Here is an 18,825-nt window from a genome sequence, read left to right as displayed (position 1 = left end):
GGAGAAGCGACTGCACAAAGACTGTCTGGTGTAGCTTCTGCAAATCCACGGGGCACACAGACAGAGCATGCATGAAGAAACACGACCAGAGCGCGCGATACGCGCATGGACAAGATGACGGCCATGGACGAGACGGCGGCCATGGGCGAGACGGTGGCCACGGACAAAATGGCGGCCATGGACAAAATGGCGGCTACGGACAAGATGGCGGCTACGGACAAGATGCCGGCTGTGGACTGGATGACGGCAGCGGACACGAGGGCGTCGACGGTCAACGTGAGACGGATCGAGACGACGCCCGGAAAATAACGGGACAAGAAGACTGCACTTTCGGGGAGCGGACGGCGTGCATCGCCGGACCGGCCTGGCTGCAGCGGGCCCAGAGAAGGGGACTGATCGTGGACACAGGTGCGTCGTCCCATGTCATCAACGACAGGAGTCGGTTCAAGAACTTTGACGACACTTTCCACCCGGAGAGGCACAGCATGGAGCTGGCAGACGGGAGACGCACCTACGGATTGGCGCAAGAGAGAGGAGACGCACAGGTATGCCTCACGGACAGTAAGGGGCGCTGGCGTACGGTGACGTTAAAGAACGCTCTCTACGTACCATCGTTCCCACAAGGACTGTTACGATTCTGGTTCTTGACTACGGTCGGGAACCTCCCACCTTCTCTGTCATCTGTCACTTGATTACTGTCACTTGTTTTCCCTGTCATTTAGTGCTGTCAATTAGGGGTTGGCTTCTGATTGGCTGTCACGGGGGTGTGTGTGGAATGTTGGTATTTGGTGGCTATATAACATTCCTTTCCTCTGCTTGTCATTTGTCAGGTCTTCACTATAGGCGTTCGGAGATAACGCGGGCGGTTCCATTTCTGGACCACCACTAAGCTAACAGGGATTCTCTCGTTCCCTTACCTTGGCATAGTATCCTAGTATTACTCTTTGTGTTCTTTACTATTAAAGTCGAACCTGTTCAAGAGTATACCTTCTCCGTCTCTGTGATTGCCTACAACAATTGGAACTCACCTACCTCCATCCTGACAGAAGACCTGACCATCAGAGTTCCATGGAGGCAATCATGGAGATGCTCCGGGCAACTCGGCGCTGATCAGATGTTGCCATTCCTCCAAGCGCTCCTGGAGGAATGGCAACATCTGATCAGCGCCGAGTTGGTTCGGCTGGGCGGGATCGTCAGCGCGTCGCAGGAGACGGCGCAGTCGGCGCTCATCACAGCCCAGCAGGCACAAGTCGAGGTGGCGGGGGTAAGGACGACGGTGGGTGAGACGGCGGCAGGAGAGGCGGCGTTCAACACCACGTTCAACACCGAGGAGAGTCGGGGAGCTCTTGGGCACCAGGATCGGAACCAGGAGCCACGGCTACCCGTACCAAGCCGCTACGCGGGAGCACCGGAGGGATGCAGGGAGTTCATCACCCAGTGCTCACTCGTGTTCCAGCTGCAGCCACGCTCATTCCCCTCTTCCAGAGCACAAGTTGCATATATTATCACCCTCCTCACCGGTCAAGCACTCTCCTGGGCTACGGCCGAATTAGAGAGCGGTTCGCCTCTCTGCGACTGTGTGGACGACTTCACCAGGGAGTTGAGAAGGGTTTTTGACACTTCCCGAGTACTCTCTGTCTTCGAGGCCGGTGGGCGGCTTCTCGCTTGCCGGCAGGGCTCCCGCACGGTCTCAGAATACGCCATCGAATTTCGGATCGTGGCTCGGGAGGCGGCTTGGCTGGAAATTCCTTGTGTGGTCCTATTTCTCAAGGGACTCTCCGCACGGATGCGAGACGAGTTCTCCGTGCGTGAGATCCCTGAGCAGCTGGAAACGCTCATCAACACCGCCATACGGATGGACAACCGACATCGGGATAGAGAGAGGGAGCGTGAAGATACTACCCTGGTACGTGTCCTTTCTCCTCCCGTTGTTGACATCTTCCTGCATTACACGAGTGAGCCACTGGGTGATGAATCCATGCAGCTTGGGGCGCTGTCGCTCTCAGACGACGAGCGGCGGCGCTTCATCGAGGAGCGACGTTGCTTCCGGTGCGGCCGCACCGGTCATCGTTTCGGCAGCTGTCGGGAACAGGCTGGCTCAACTCGGCGCCAGTCGGGAAGGGGAGGTGCTCCGCCAGGCCTCGAGAGGGCGCCAGCAGGTGGGCTCACCCCAGCACTACCATCTGACTCACGTAAATTTCTGGAGGTGGCAGTTAACTGTGGGGGTAACGTTAGGGGAACGAAGGCTCTCATTGACTCAGGGGCGGCGGGCAATTTCATTCACTTGGGGTTGGTGAGAGAATGGGGAATCCCGGTAGAAGAGTTGGGGGTTCCCATTCCTGTCTACGCCCTGGACGGTCAGCCCCTGGGCAGTTGGAGCTTCACACAACGTACTGTTCCTATGCACATCCGGGTGACGGGTGGGGGGTGGGAGTGGGTTCAATTATTTGTTATTGTCTCCCCCTATTCTGTTATAGTGTTGGGTCATCCCTGGTTGTCTTCATGTGTACGGAATATTAATTGGAGCACGGGCAAGCTCTCAACGGAGGTCGACGTGAAGTCGGTCGTCGGCGAGAGTTTGTCCACTCCCTTGTCTCCCTTCCCCTCTTCTCTTTTTTCTCCTTCTTCTCTCTCCAGGGTGGTGGGGAGCGTCGCAGATTCTGTTCCACCCTCTAATCCCGATTTGATAGGGGTTCCTGAGATCTATTGGGACCTGGCGGACGTTTTTAGCAAGACGCGTGCTAAGCCTCATAGATCATACGACTGTCCCATCAATCTTCTACCCGGTACCTCCCCGCCTCGCGGGCGAATGTTCTCTCTCTCACGCCCCGAGACCTTGGCCATGAACACCTACATTGAGGAGGCATTGCTTGCGGGGCACATACGTCCTTCCACATCCCCGGCCGGCGCTGGTTTCTTCTTTGTTGACAAAAAAGATGGGGATCAGCGCCCGTGCATTGATTATAGGGGATTGAATGACGTTTCCATCAAGAACCGATATCCTTTACCTCTCATGGACACTGCCTTTGAGTGCTTACAGGGGGCACAGGTCTTTTCTAAACTTGACTTACGTAATGCATACAATCTGGTCAGGATTAGAGAAGGAGACGAGTGGAAGACTGCATTTAATACACCCAATGGTCACTATGAATATTTGGTCATGCCCTTTGGTTTGGCTAATGCTCCGGCAGTCTTCCAAGCCCTGGTTAACGACGTGCTGCGAGACTTGATTGGGGTGTCGGTGTTTGTTTACCTAGATGATATCCTAATTCTTTTCTCGCGATATGGTGCAACACCAACTGCATGTTCGGGAGGTTCTAGACCGTCTCCTCAAGCATCAACAATTCGTTAAGGCTGAGAAGTGTGTGTTTCACACTGATACCGTTTCCTTCCTGGGCTTTGTGTTGATGAAGGGTGATCTACGCATGGATTCGGCCAAGGTGAGTGCAGTCTTGGACTGGCCACGGCCTTCGTCGCTCAAGGGGTTACAATGGTTTTTGAGCTTTGCAAATTTTTACAGGCGCTTTATTCGCAACTTTAGCGCCTTAGCCAATCCGTTAACAGCTCTCACTAAGGCCTCTCTCCCTGGCTTTGAATGGTCGCCTAGGGCAGAGTCGGCCTTCTGTGATCTCAAGCGTCGGTTTACATCCGCTCCTGTATTGATCCGCCACGATGCAGAGGTTCCGTTCATTGTGGAGGTGGATGCCTCTGACATCGCTGTGGGGGGGGTGCTCTCTCAGAGGTGCTTAAAGGATGGAAAAGTGCACCCGTGTGCTTTTTTTTCTCGCCGTCTGTCATCAGCCGAGCGCAACTACGACGTGGGTAATCAGGAGTTGTTGGCTATCAAATTGGCACTGGAGGAATGGAGACATTGGTTGGAGGGGGCGGCACATCCTTTCATTGTTTGGACCGATCATAAGAACTTGGCTTACATCCAAGGGGCTAAACGCCTTAACGCTCGCCAGGCCAGGTGGGCGTTATTCTTCACACGATTTCGATTTACCATCTCCTATAGACCCGGGTCCAAGAATATCAAACCCGACGCGTTATCGCGCCAGTTTGATCTTCCTGGCCGGGAGAAGCAGCCCCATCCCATTATTCCACCGGCCTTGATTTTGGCACCCGTGTCTTGGGGCATAGATAAGGTGGTAAGGTCAGCGCTGACGCGGGAGCCCGATCCTGGCGGGGGCCCTCCGGGGCGGTCGTATGTGCCCAAGGCGGCACGCTCACGTTTGCTGCAGTGGGCACATGCCTCATCCCTCACCAGCCACCCTGGGGCCACCAGGACCCTGGAATTTATCCGTAGGAGGTTCTGGTGGCCGACAGTGGAGGGGGATACGCGTTCCTTTGTGGCGGCCTGCCCGATGTGCGCGTGCAGTAAGACCTCTCGCCGTGCACCGGCAGGTCTCCTCCGGCCACTTCCTATTCCTAAACGGCCCTGGTCGCACATATCCCTGGACTTTATTTCTGGCCTCCCCCTTTCAGACGGGTTCACCGCCATTTTGGTGGTGGTGGACCGGTTCTCGAAGGCGGCTCATTTTGTTCCTCTCCCCAAGCTTCCATCGGCCCGAGAGACTGCTGATCTGGTGATACAGCATGTCTTTCGGGTCCACAGGCTTCCGGTGGATATCGTGTCGGACCGGGGTCCTCAGTTCGCTTCCAGGTTCTGGAAGGCGTTTGCCGCCGATCTCGGCGCCTCCGTCAGCCTTTCGTCTGGGTTTCATCCGCAGTCGAACGGGCAGACGGAGCGCATCAACCAGGACCTGGAGGGGGTCTTGAAATGTTACATTGCCGGTTGCCCGGCAACGTGGAGTAGGAGGTTGGCATGGGCTGAGTATGCGCATAATACCCTCCTCTCCTCCTCTACCGGTATGTCTCCCTTTCAGTGTCAGTATGGTTTTCAACCTCCTTTGTTTCCCGAGCAGGAGCAGGAGGCGGAGGTGCCCTCGGCCCAGGCACATGTGGCTCGCTGCCGCAGGACGTGGAAGCGGGTCCGGGCGGCGCTGCAGAAGGCTTCGGTTAGTACCCAGCGGCAGGCTAACCGCAAGCGTCGTCCGGCTCCGGTTTACCGTCCTGGGCAGCGGGTTTTGGCTTTCCACCCGGGATCTCCCTCTCCGGGTGGAATCCAGGAAGCTGGCTCCTCGCTTTATAGGACCCTTTAAGGTGGTATGTCGGGTGAATCCGGTGGCTTACAGGCTACGGCTTCCGAGTTCTATGAGGGTTCATCCGACGTTTCATGTGTCCCTGTTGAAGCCGTTCCTCTCATCGCCCTTGGCCCCGCCACTGCCTACGGTTCCTCCGCCTCGGTTTATGGGTGGTCAGCCCATTTACACGGTGCGGAGGATACTGGGTTGTAGGCGGAGGGGTAGGGGGTTTCAGTTCTTGGTGGATTGGCAGGGGTACGGGATAGAAGAGCGTTCTTGGGTGCCTCAAAGGGATATTTTAGATCCCAGCCTGATCGATGATTTCCGGCGGCTGAATCCCGAGGCCCCCAGGTGAACGTCTGGTGCCGTTCGTCGGGGGAGGGTACTGTTACGATTCTGGTTCTTGACTACGGTCGGGAACCTCCCACCTTCTCTGTCATCTGTCACTTGATTACTGTCACTTGCTTTCCCTGTCATTTAGTGCTGTCAATTAGGGGTTGGCTTCTGATTGGCTGTCACAGGGGTGTGTGTGGAATGTTGGTATTTGGTGGCTATATAACATTCCTTTCCTCTGCTTGTTATTTGTCAGGTCTTCACTATAGGTGTTCGGAGGTAACGCGGGCGGTTCCATTTCTGGACCACCACTAAGCTCCATTACCTAATTCTCTCGTTCCCTTGCCTTGGCATAGTATCCTAGTATTACTCTTTGTGTTCTTTACTATTAAAGTCGAACCTGTTCAAGAGTATACCTTCTCCGTCTCTGTGATTGCCTACAACAATTGGAACTCACCTACCTCCATCCTGACAAAGGACTATTCTCTGTAATAGCTGCTACTGCAAGCGGTGCCAAGGTATTCTTCGATAAAGTTAACATTTTTCTTGTAGAACCTGACGGTACACGGTTTGACATAAAGATGTACCAGAGAATATATTATCTGCAAACGGAGTGTAATGTCAAGGACAAGTGTAATGATAATAATGATATGTGTAGCGTGACGGCCAGTCACGATATTCAGACATGGCACGAGATTATGGGTCATTGTAATTACGAGGATTTACTGAAACTGCAAGTAGTGACAGAAGGCATGCACATTGAAGGTGAAAAGCGTAGACCTGACAAAAATTGTGCAGTGTGCAAAACGGGGAAGTTTACTCAACCGAGATACAGAAATCCCACAGAAAAAGTAAGGGTACCACTTGCATTAGTTGACACGGACCTAGCCGGCCCAGTAAGCAACGAGTCCATAGGAGGCTTTAGATATGTACAGTCTTTTACAGATGTGTGCACAGGGGCAGTGTTTGTTTACTTTCTCAAAGCAAAGAGTGACACACTCCAGGCCACAGAGAAATTCCTGGCAGACGTAGCCCCTTATGGTAACGTAGGATGCTTGAGGTCCGACAACCAGGGCCGCCTCAGGGGGTGTGCGAGCAGTGCGGTCGCACAGGGCCTCGCGGGAAGGGGGGCATCGCACAAAAAAAAAAAAAAAAAAAATTATTTATTATTTATTTTTTTTATTTTTTTTTATTTTTTTTTTATTTTTTGCGAGGCCCCCCTTCCCGCGAGGCCCTTTTTCATCACAGACCTAAAATCTAGTTTTGCTTATATGCTTATATATTTCACATTAGACACGTTTGTAGAATGTGTCTGACTTGTTCCTGGCTCTGAGGCTCTGCAGGCAGCTCTGAGGCTCTGCAGGCAGCAGAATTGGTTTCAATGAGGGGAGGGGTTACAGGTAAGGTAGCGTCTGGTGAGTTTATTGTGTGTGTCTGTGTGCGTGCCGGGGGGGGGGGGGGGGGGGGGCGTGAACCGACTCATTGCCAGACGTGAGCGATTCGACTCACGCTCACGGCAATGAATCGGCTCTTATGAACGAGTCGCTCATGACCGACCCATCACTAGCGTCTGACTATTTCGCGCGTGCAGCATTGGAGGTTATGCCAGCCAAGATGAAGAGGACATCATTCGGCAGATGGACTGAAGATGAAAGTTGTTGCATGTTAGACAGTTCAGTCAGGCTAGCCATCCCGGCTAAAGACAGGGACAGCTAGTTAGCTTTAGCTACGTTATAATATTGAGTGCTAACGTGTGGTTCAGTCGGGATATAGCCATGATGATGTCGGCTAGTAGCTAGCTTAGCTAAAGGCTAACTAGCGTTAGCTAACCTAGAGACAGCGCGTGCAGCATTGTTATGCCAAGATGAAGAGGATGGTCGTTCGGCAGATGAACTTCGTCAACTCCACGCGGTTGTCTCCATCCTCTTGGACGTTTGGTGAGTTTTTAATGCACTCTATTCTATTCCCGCCGTGGATATCTCTCTCTCTCTCTCTCTCTCTCTCTCTCTCTCTCTCTCTCTCTCTCTCTCTCTCTCTCTCTCGGGAGCCAAACGGGCCGACTAGCTGTTGTAGTACTAGTAGCTAACGGTGTGTGGCCTGGTGTCAGTCAGTGGGACGTGTATTGCCTTCTTTTTCCCTTCTCTCTTCGTATGAGAAGAGGAAAACACAGCGGCTGTCTGAAGTGTTGGCCTGTATTGCTTTTCTTACGTTGTACAGTTTTTCAGTGGTAGCTGCATAGCTTGCTTCTGCGTTAGCTAATGGTTAGCGATAGCCGGGTTGAGCTAACTGTTAGCCAGTTAGCTGTTTAGCTACGACGTTAGCTGCCGACTGCGCTCGGCTGGGAACGTTAGTTTGATGCTATCAGTTAGCCTAGAGTTAGCTGTTAGCTTGTGCTACGACCATTGACATTAGCCGTGAGAATAGCAGGGGGCCCTGGCACTCTGACTACGACATCATCTTTGACAGAAGATGTAGTCGGGCCTGCACCATGACAAGGCCCCGGCCATAGCTTCTTTTTGTCCGGCCAGCGAGAGGCCTTTCGTCAACATTTAACGTGGAGACCTGTGTTGCGGCCTTTCGCCCTGCGTTCCTTGGTGCAGGTAAGATGTCCATTGGACATTACCCCACTCTTCCTTCCTTCCCCTCCCGAATGTTTTGTTAATAACGATGTTTTTTTCCAGGCAAAACATATGTTACTTCACAACATTTGGAGATACGACATGTGCTGTGTGTGAATTGTCTTGGTCGTTTGTGTAGCTTGGGTAGCGTTGGCCAAAGCTGTGTGTGGCCTGGTGTCAGTACCTGGCTACTCTATTTGCAGTTAGCCTATTTAGCTGATGTCGGCCATTGGCTCCTTGCTACTTTGTTTTCTCTGGTATAGACCCTCTTCTCTTTGGATTTAAGTGTTGATCTTGTCCTTTTGGATCTATGTATATTCATGTTGCCTTTGTGAAGTTATCTTTTCCTTCTGTTTTGTTCTTCCATTAAAAGTTGAATATCCTTTAGGGGCTCATCTTTGCTTATCTCTCTCTCATACATGCTCTCTCTCTAACACACACACACACGACACACAGACATGCTCTCTCTCTCTAACACAAACACACATGCTCTCTCTCTCTCTCTCTCTCTCTCTTTGTAACACACACAGTCTGCCTATGCGGCCTTTCTCGATAGCTAGGCTGTGCTCGCTGAGTCTGTACCTAGTCAAGGATCTTCAGTCACAGTGCTCAGGTATTCTGCCACTGTGTACTCTCTGTTTAGGGCCAAATAGCATTTCAATTTCTCTCCAATGTGTCTCTCTCTCTCTCTCTCTCTCTCTCTCTCTCTCTCTCTCTCTCTCTCTCTCTCTCTCTCTCTCTCTCTCTCTGTACACTGTATATTGACTGTAGAACGGGAGCTCTCTCTCGCTCTCTCTCTTGCTATATGTTGACTGTATCATGCCCAGCCTCGGGCAGCACTATTATTTAAGAATATGTTGACTGTTGACTGTATGAAAAAAAAAAAAAAAAAAAAAAAAAAAAATTATATATATATATATATATTATTTTTTAAACCTTTTGGGGGGGGGGGGGGGGGGGGGGTCGCGTTTAAATCTCGTACAGGGCCTCGCATTTCTCCCAGGTGGCCCTGCCGACAACGAAACCGAGTTCACAAACAGAGAGTTCCAATCACTGTTGAGAAGGTACAAGATAAGACACGAGACGTCACGTCCATATCCCCCACACCAGAACGGGGTGGCAGAGAGGGAATGGCGCACCCTTTTCTAAATGGCTAGGTGTAAGCTAGTAGATAGTAACTTACCTAAGAGCCTATGGCATTATGTGGTGCAAAAAGCCGCTTACACAAGAAACAGGTGCTTTAATAAGCACTCGGGCACCACCCCGTATACAGCGCTGACAGGAAAGAAGTGTAATCTAGCCAGAATGCACCGATTTGGATTAGTGTGTTATGCGTACCTGCAGGACAGGGGAAAGCCCGAGTCCAGATGTGTAAAAGGATTTTTTGTAGGACACAACACGGGAAGCCCCGCTTTCCTAGTTTATCATCACGGTAAAGGGAGAGTGCAGAAACACATGCTAATCAAGTTTGTCACAAAGGCAACATGTGAGAGCGAGACACAGACAGAGGAGCCAGAGCTGGACTCCAGAGTAAGGTGTGTAGAAACAGAGACACATCAGCCCAGTGTACTTAGTATGGTTGTGCAGGCAGACAGTCAGCCACCCCCAGAGGGCGATGACGAGGAGCACCCGAGGGTGACATCAAGTGCCCCAAGCAGTGGGAGGTATCCCTCAAGGGAACACAAACCCCCAAAGTATCTGACAGACTATGCCCGGAAAGGGAGTGACGAGGAGGACAGTACACCTACCCCTGTTGATTACTGCTACAGGGTAGTCAGTGGGTTAACCCCGACCTTTAAAGAGGTCACATTGTCCCCCGAAGAGGGCAGACAGACAGTGGGAGGGAAATGGGTGTATTCAACCAAGTTACCAGAGGGCAGACAGACAGTGGGGGGGGAAATGGGTGTATTCAATCCAGGAGGGTATTGGCGGCCACGACAAATATAATGTATGGTTCGTAGCAAATTGCTTAAATGCTGAAGGAGGGTACTCCATGTTTAAACACTGAAGGAGAGTGACTAATTACTTAAATGCTGAAGGAGGGTACTCCATGTTTAAATACTGAAGGAGGGTGGCTACACTGCTTAAAGGCAGGAGGATGATACTCTAGGTTTAAATATGGGAGGAGTAGAATCCAGGTTTAAATACCTGATTAGAGTCCATGTCTAAATACTGAAATGGATCCTATGTTTAATTCCATGTTTAAGTACAGAGGTGGATGATTTACCATGTTTAAATACAAAAATGGATCCCATTTTTAAATACATCAGGAGGATGCTCAGAAACTGACAAATGTAAAAAAAAAAATACAGAGAAGCTGTGGGTAGCCTAATTTATTTAACAATGTGTACCCGCCCTGACCAATGGTTTATAGAGAGTAGATTGTCACAGCATTTTGCTGACCCCACAGAGGAGCATTTGGATTACAGCCAAACATGTTTTTTTTGTTATCTTAAAGGTACAGGATATTGTGTGAGTTTGAATACAAACAGCTCACTGGTTTCGTGGAAAACAAAGAAGCAGCCCACAGTGGCACTATCAACTAGTGAAGCCGAATATACGGCTCTAGCTATGACCATACATGAGTGTATTTATCCAGAACAACTGCTAGAAGTGATGGAGATAAGATTATGACTTGTGAGTATATTGCTTAATATGTAATAGGTAATTGGAATGTATCCTCTATACCAGATAAGGTGGTTCTTGAAGATGAGGGGCATTTTGTCAACATCATTTAAAAATAATGGACACTGTGTACATATGAAGGCTGTTGTTTATGAGGGCAACCAGGGAACCATTGTGATAGCTAGGAACCCAGTGTGTCAACATAGATGTAATCATGTCAATATAGAAAATATCATCTAATTCAGATCTTTCATCAGAGAAGAAAGAATGACACTGGTTTACTGTCCAACGGACGACAGGGTAGCATACACTATGAGGAAACCTGTTCCAAATTTAAATTGAAGGGATTTACAAGGGTCATGTTTAATGTGTAAATATTGACTGGCATACCCTGTTGATGTTTTGGAGTATATTATTTCCTTTGTAAAATGTTTTTCAAAGAAGTTATCCAGTATGCTAATACAAACCCTAAGTGGGAGTGTTGAAGTCAGAGGTTCGGTGTAGGATTGTTAGTAACTGTCTAACTGCATATATAACTGTTTCCAATAGTAACTGTCCAGCTGCATATATAACTGTTTCCACTAGAGGGCGCTCTAGGCGGAGCCACTCAGGAACACCACCAGGTGGCGAGTATAAATAGAGATGTCTCCTCCCATTCTTTCTCTTTCCCCAGCCTCTCAGTGAGAGGAGACCTGTAGAACTGCTGCTCTGCCATGTGAATAAATAAACCACGCCAGTTAAGGCTCAAGATAGAAACCATGCCTCTTGACCACATTATTGTCGCCCTATAGCCGGATTCTGTCAACAAATCATTTCAGGTTCCGTGTCCTGTGGTTGGGTTCTATTAATAAAAAACGTTTACTGTTAGGTGATGCGGTGGTGGAATGTGTGTTTGTTATTGTGACGGCCCGGCTGGGTGAGACGTTGCCTCAGGTCACATACTCCAGCTGAGATTATTCCACTATTACTCGCCGCACAGTGAGTACATGGACCCAGCAACACACACACACACACACACACACACACACACACACACACACACGCACGCACGCACACGCACGCACCACGCACACACACACACACACACACACACACACACACACACACACACACACACACACACACACACACACACACACACACACACACACACACACACCACACACACACACACACACACACACACACACACACACACACACACACACACACACACACACACACAGACACACACACACTAACCTCTGCCCCCCCCCACACAGCTCTCATTAACCAGCCCAAGTCACACAAACAATAGCAGCCACAGAGGAGAAGAGAAACACGACCCCCTGCGGCCTGGCCGAGGTCCCACTGACCAAGTATGCCCATACCCATGGCCAGCTATTGCTTAAATGACATTTCAAATGAACCCTTTCACTACCACACTACCAAAGGGTTAACCCTTTCACTGTGACAATACAGAAGGTTAACCCTTTCACTACCACACTACATAAAGTTAACCCTTTCACTGCCACACTACATACAGTTAACCTTCTGTAGTGTGGTAGTGAAAGGGTTAAAATGACAAAAAAGCATTGGGAGATTTCGCAAACTCCTGCTGCTCAACACAACGACTCCATAGCTCCTTTAGACAAAATGTGGATGTCAAGAGAGACGATGCGCACCTTTTTTATGTACACCTTTCTAATTTCTTATGAGCAAAAAAAAATATTTGGGTCTTTTTGATTCTTTTAACATCAGTACGGTGGAGCATTGCACTTGATTACATTCCTCTGTCAAAGACCATTACCACCTGTGTGTCTCAATAAGTCTCCCCCCTTTTCCTCCTCCTCCCCTCCTCATTCTCCTCCTTCTCCTCCTCCTCTTCCTCTGCACACTAATTCCTAATAAACTACTCATTGGTGTGTTCACCCGAGACATGACTGTGTCTGTGCCAGGGCCATTTACTGGGAAAAGGCATTTGTTGCAACAGGCTCGGTCCCACTGTGATTTCTAAATATCTAATAGTGTCTAAGTATGTAGTCTTGATCCCGCTCCATCGTCTGCCCCGGACAATGTAATTTTCATTCCAGAACCCGGCAGGACGGGGCGGGAGGTTTGGGGTGTGGTGGGTGTTCTGAATCATCTGATATATAATTGCTGCCGAGAGCACAACTGCCGATTCTATTTAGCTGTGACCGGGCTTTCTGGTGAAACGGTGAATTAATGTTAGCGGTCGGCCGGTCGCGCTTTCACCATTAGTCAAAGGGGTTTCCAAGAACGGAGATAATGTTATGATCCTTATCTTGAGGTGAACACGTTTTCACAAGTATCATTATATCGCCGTGGTTGTATTCATAGTTTTACAGGCACCTGTTCCTGTTTTTGAGTGCAGTTGTTGACAGGGGTGTAAAAAGTACCCAGAAATTATACTTAAGTGAAAGTATGGGTACCGTCTCAAAATCTTACTCAAGTAAAAGTCAGAGTATCTGGCTAAAAACACACTTGAGTAAAAGTCAAAACGTTTCTACTTTTAAATTAACTTAATTACTAAAAAGTAAAAATAAAAAAAACTTTTTTTATTCCGGGGCAATGAAATGTTCCGTTTCGTCCTCTTCATCACTCGTAATGTCGTTTGTGGCAATTTTCTGTAGCTTGTCACTCTGACTGTCTGTTTTTCTGATAGCAGGTGTTTAAGCAAAGATCCCCACTTTCTAGTCTTGCACAAGGACCAATCAGCATGGGTGTGGGCGGGTTAATTTTCCATTGATGGGGATTTGATTGGCTGTTTTTAAATAAAGTGCGGCCGCAGGATTAATAACGTTAACGTCAGTTCGGCCAGATAAACAAATATACTAATTAAAATAGTTGGACCTGCACGATTTTTACTTTGTACTTTGTAGGTCTGCGTTAATGTAACGAGTAAAAAGTATGTTTTTTGTCTCTGAAATGTAATTGAGTAAAAGTATAAGTATACAAACATAATAATACTTGAGTAAAGTACAAATCCCCCAAAACAGTACTTAAGTATTGTAACGAAGTACAATTACTCAGGTACTTTACACCCCTACCTCAGAAGTCCTCTGGGCAAGTGCTGAACTTATCTTGTACACGCTGAAGAAAAACAACTCCGCTTATCTCTTCATTTGATGCTGCAGCTTTTACAGAGGCCTCTCCTGTAGAATGGATAGAGAAACTATAGCTGGTAATCGCAGAACGCCCAGGCGGCCGTGTTTCCTCAGTGCTGAAGGATATCATGGTGTTGTTCCCACTGAAGCATCCCGCTGGTGCTCCTTGTTTCTCCCCATGAGATAACCAGACATACATACACACAGAGTCACACACACAAACAAACGTGCACAGTTAAATACACATGCACGGATGCAAACACACACACACACACACACACACACACAGACAGACAGACAGACAGACAGACAGACAGACAGACAGACAGACAGACAGACAGACAGACAGACAGACAGACAGACAGGCAGACAGGCAGACAGACAGACAGACAGACAGACAGACAGACAGACAGACAGACAGACAGACAGACAGACAGACAGACAGACAGACAGACAGACAGACACACAGACACACACACACACACACACACACACACACACACACACACACACACACACACACACACACACACACACACACACACACACACACACACATCATGCCCAATGGTCTTATTGAGATATTTTAAGGGGATTTCAAACTTTGACCTTCGCCTATGGCACACACACATTCCTTTGGCAAAACACACACAAACGGCGGTGACCCAAGCCAATAGCAGCAATAAACAGCAGATATAGAAAGGTCACCTGACATGTCCACATTCCCAGCGTTGCTTTGCACCAATAGATAAATATCCCAGGAGACTTGTTCCATGTGCTTCCCTTGTTTATCTAGCCAGAAATCACTCTGATGGCCTTTTCCATTCACTCAACACAGCCGTAGGATCCAGAACACCACTACTTGTTCCCCTGTGCTGGCAGTGAGAGTCTTAGCAAATTGGAGCTCATTCGATGATGCTTTTCAGACGCTGGCTGATCCCCATACACTTACCGTATAAAGACCTGCCACAGACATCCAGCTCTATAAGATTCTGCCTTCTCTGTTTTAGGTTTGGAGAGAGTGCTTTTGTTTATGGACATTGTTGAACCCTTGTTGACACGCCTAATGGTGTTGCAGAAAGAGAGAGAAATACATAAATAAATAAAAAAAGAAAGAAAGACAGAAAGAGAGGTAGATAAAAGGAAGGATTCGCCCAGACTTGCACCGTTTCGAACAGAACAGCCACATCTAGAAGCACAATTAGATGAGTGTGTCTCATGTGAGAGCATTTATGGTGCTGAGAGCGGGGTGTGGGATCGGGACACAACAGTCACACGCACAGGACCGAAATAGACTCTCAATGAGGGCTTATTTGTACACCACCTGCAGGTGTTGTTCCCTTCACGCACCTTGGCAACACACCACCAACACCCGTGCAAACATCCTTGGGTGGTTTACATCACATATAATGGTTTTACTGAGGGATACACACGCACCACACCCGTATGCTCAAATGAGTCAAATATCTATCAGGTGTCTACTGCAATATGGTGTTGAACGCACCTCAAGGACATTTTGTTTCCGCCTGGCTGGCTGAGGCAGTATTCGTGGCCCTAAGCGGTGAACTCTGCACACCATGCTCCATGGACGAGCTGCTTTCAGCAGGTATTTAGTGCATGAGTGAATCTCTGGAGGTTTGTCTGCTTCTCTGGACACCTGCTCATTCAGAAGATGCCCATTGTGAATTGGTAGTATATGATGTATAGACTTTACATCCAGATTTTCATGTTATTTCTTGTTATCACTAGGATTTGAAGTGTTGGGACAGACATCCATAGTGCTGCCTCCTGTGGAGTCCACAGACTTTACCAAAGGCTTATGTGAGATGGGTATCTATACAGAGTACTTTGCAGGGTGTTTGATCTTGGCAGGGGAAATCTTTTGTTTACTAAATCCATACGCAGAACAGATGTTAAGAATGCCTGTAATGGAGATAGCCATTCTGGTGTTTACGAAAAGCTTGCATATCTGTGGTTTGGCGTTTTCTAGTTGGTCTTCTGGCTTTGCCATAAAAAGTACGTGATTGGTTCTGGTTGCTGAACTTGTTAGTGTTCCAGATCTGGCTTGTTCAGTTACCATTCAAGGCTCCTCTTTTTTTACACGCTATGGTAGATATAGAGATAGCCTTTTCTTTCTCTTTGAACTATAGATTTAACGGTTTCACTGGAATTGTGTTGCTATAGGGAACAGCCATTTAAGTCAGTTATTGATTTGAGCAAACACTGCAACAGGAAGTAAACTTGGGTCCATTTAGAATGTTTATTTTGTCAATTTGAAACGTCTTTTCTTTTTTTTTTTTTTTTTTTTATTATTGCAAAACAAAACTTATTAAAAGTCAGTACTCAACACACAATGTATAATGAAACTTTCAGTAAAGGTGGTTAAAATATATGCAAGTACAAAAACAGGATAAAACAAAAATAGTCAATAATAACATTTTAACCGTATACAGTGTATATCCAGCGAAGTTACAATTATATAAATGTTAGTATATAATATACCCCTAATACCTATTTTCTAAAACCCTACACACATATGCTCCAGCTCAAACCCCCCCCTCCCGGACCCCCTCTTGGATAGTACCTCCATTATCCCTCACTCCTAACCAGACACCACCATTATAGGCTAGCTTTTATTCTCTCCACCACTTCTAACCACATTGACATTTTGGATTCATTGAGCCCCAGAATTCTTGCTGTAGATATTTCTTGATATATCACATCGAGATATGTAAGAAACCACACTTTCCGGCACATTTTTTCCGGTTGAAACCAACGTGATGCGATCAGTTTTTTAGCTACTGTGATACCCGATAAAACCAATCTTTTTAGTTGTGGATTCACTGCAAACTCAAAAACATCATTCAATAGCAATACCGCGGGGTGTACAGGTATATTCCAAAATACGAGTATTGATAATTGTTGGGACACATCTTTCCAGAATGCCTTAACTGGTGGGCAGTCCCAATACATGTGCATAAATGTTCCTTCGTCCCCATTTGTACATTGGGAGCATTTGGAGTCTTGTATAAGCCCCATTTTGCACAGCCTTATAGGAGTCAAGTATGTCCTGTGAATATAGTTCAGATTGATTTGTTGATGATCCGGGTTCCTTGATGTAAGTCGGACATTTGCCCAGGCTCCTTGCCAATCAAAGTCATTTTCCAGGTCTGGTATATCCCTCCTCCAGACATTGTCTAGTTGAAGGGTTTCATACGAGGACGTTAGTAATTGATAATAAAAACCTGATACAAAACCTCCCAATGTATCTCTTTCATAGAAAAATTTGTGGTATCTGTGGTGTTCAATTGGTATGTGTAATGGAACACCGTGAGATCTCATACAAAGTCGTAACTGTATGTAAAAAAGCCATGTGGACTCGGTGAGGTTAAACTTTATGCATATTTCGACATAACTACAGAGGCCCTTGTTATTAAAAATATCCCCTAATGAGTGTATGCCTCTCTCTTCCCATATAGGGAATCTTATAGGTCGTTTTCCCATTAAGAGAGCATTGTTATTGAATATGGGAGTGTGATTATGCCATACTTGAGGGTTAGGAAATTTCCTTTGTGTTTCCCGCCATGTCCTGATTGCATGGGTTATTATTGGGCCAAATTCTCGCTCACAATGCTTGATTGAAAGTTTAGTGTATGCTATGTCTTTCAATCTCTGTGGGGCTACTATGTTTTCTTCTAATTTTCTCCAAGATACCAAAGCCTCGGGGTCAAACCATATCTTCTTCAATGGTCTTAATGTGAAGGCATTAAAATATTGTAAAAAATCTGGGACTGCCATGCCACCGTCTGCTTTATTTCTCTGTGCGGTGGATCTTTTTATGCGAGGTGGTTTGTTATTCCAAATAAATTTGTATGTGGAGGTTTGTAATCTTTTCCAGTAGCCCTCTGGAGGAGGTAACGGAAGCATTGAGCTGAAGAAATTGATTCTTGGTAATACATCCATCTTAACTATTGATACCCTTGCCTGTACTGAGTTTTTAAGTTTTGCCCACCTGTCCAGGTCGTCTTTGATTTTGTTCTGTATTTTTGTGTAATTGTGCTTCACCGTTTGTCTTATGGTGGGAAATATTTCCACACCCAAGCATCTGAAATGTTTGACCATGGGTATCGCACCTGGGAGGGTTGTCTCTTTTTTTGCACTGGTGTTAAGAGGAAGAAAAGCCGACTTAGGCCAATTTATTTTAAATCCCGATAAATCACCAAAGTTCTCTATCAACTTGAGTATAAGCGGCAATGTGTTGTTGGGGTTTTGCATGAACAATATTACGTCGTCCGCATATAAACTAATTTTATGATGTGTGCCCTTGATTACTATTGGTTCTATGTGTTGGGATTGTCTTATAAATTGTGCTAAAGGTTCTAATGATAGATCGAATAGTCCGGGACTAAGAGGGCAACCTTGTCTGGCTGAGCGTGATACCGGAAAGATATCGGAGATGAATGTGCCTGTTGTAATCCTGGCCGATGGGTCCTTGTATAGTACTTTAATCATATCAATGAAACCTTTTCCTAACCCCATCCTTTCCAATACTGCCCATAGAAACGACCATTCCAACCTGTCAAATGCTTTCATAGCATCCAGGGATAGTATCGCCTTAGGTGTGATGTCCTCTTTGTCTGTATCTAGTACGTGCAGTATTCGCCTTATGTTATCATTGATCAGGCGACCTTTTATGAAGCCTGTTTGGTCCGGATGAACTAAAGACGTCATATGCTTTTGCAATCTGATGGCTAATATCTTAGAGTACAGTTTGACATCGGTTCCGAGGAGGCTTAAAGGACGGTAACTACCGCACTCAGTGGGGTCTTTGTCTTTTTTGTGAAGAACTGAAATGAGTGCGGTATTTTGGTGTTCAATGAAGCTTCCCTCTTTGACTGAGTATAAGATCATATTTAGTAATAAGGGTCCAAATATGTCCCAGCAAGAAATGTACATTTCTGATGGGATACCGTCAATTCCCGGAGCTTTGCCGTTTTT

The sequence above is a fragment of the Notolepis coatsorum genome (genome assembly GCF_963971535.1).
Source record: "Notolepis coatsorum genome assembly, chromosome: 5".
NCBI lineage: Eukaryota > Metazoa > Chordata > Actinopteri > Aulopiformes > Paralepididae > Notolepis > Notolepis coatsorum.
The sequence above is the reverse complement of the archived record's forward strand: the minus strand, read 5'-3'. Positions refer to the sequence as shown.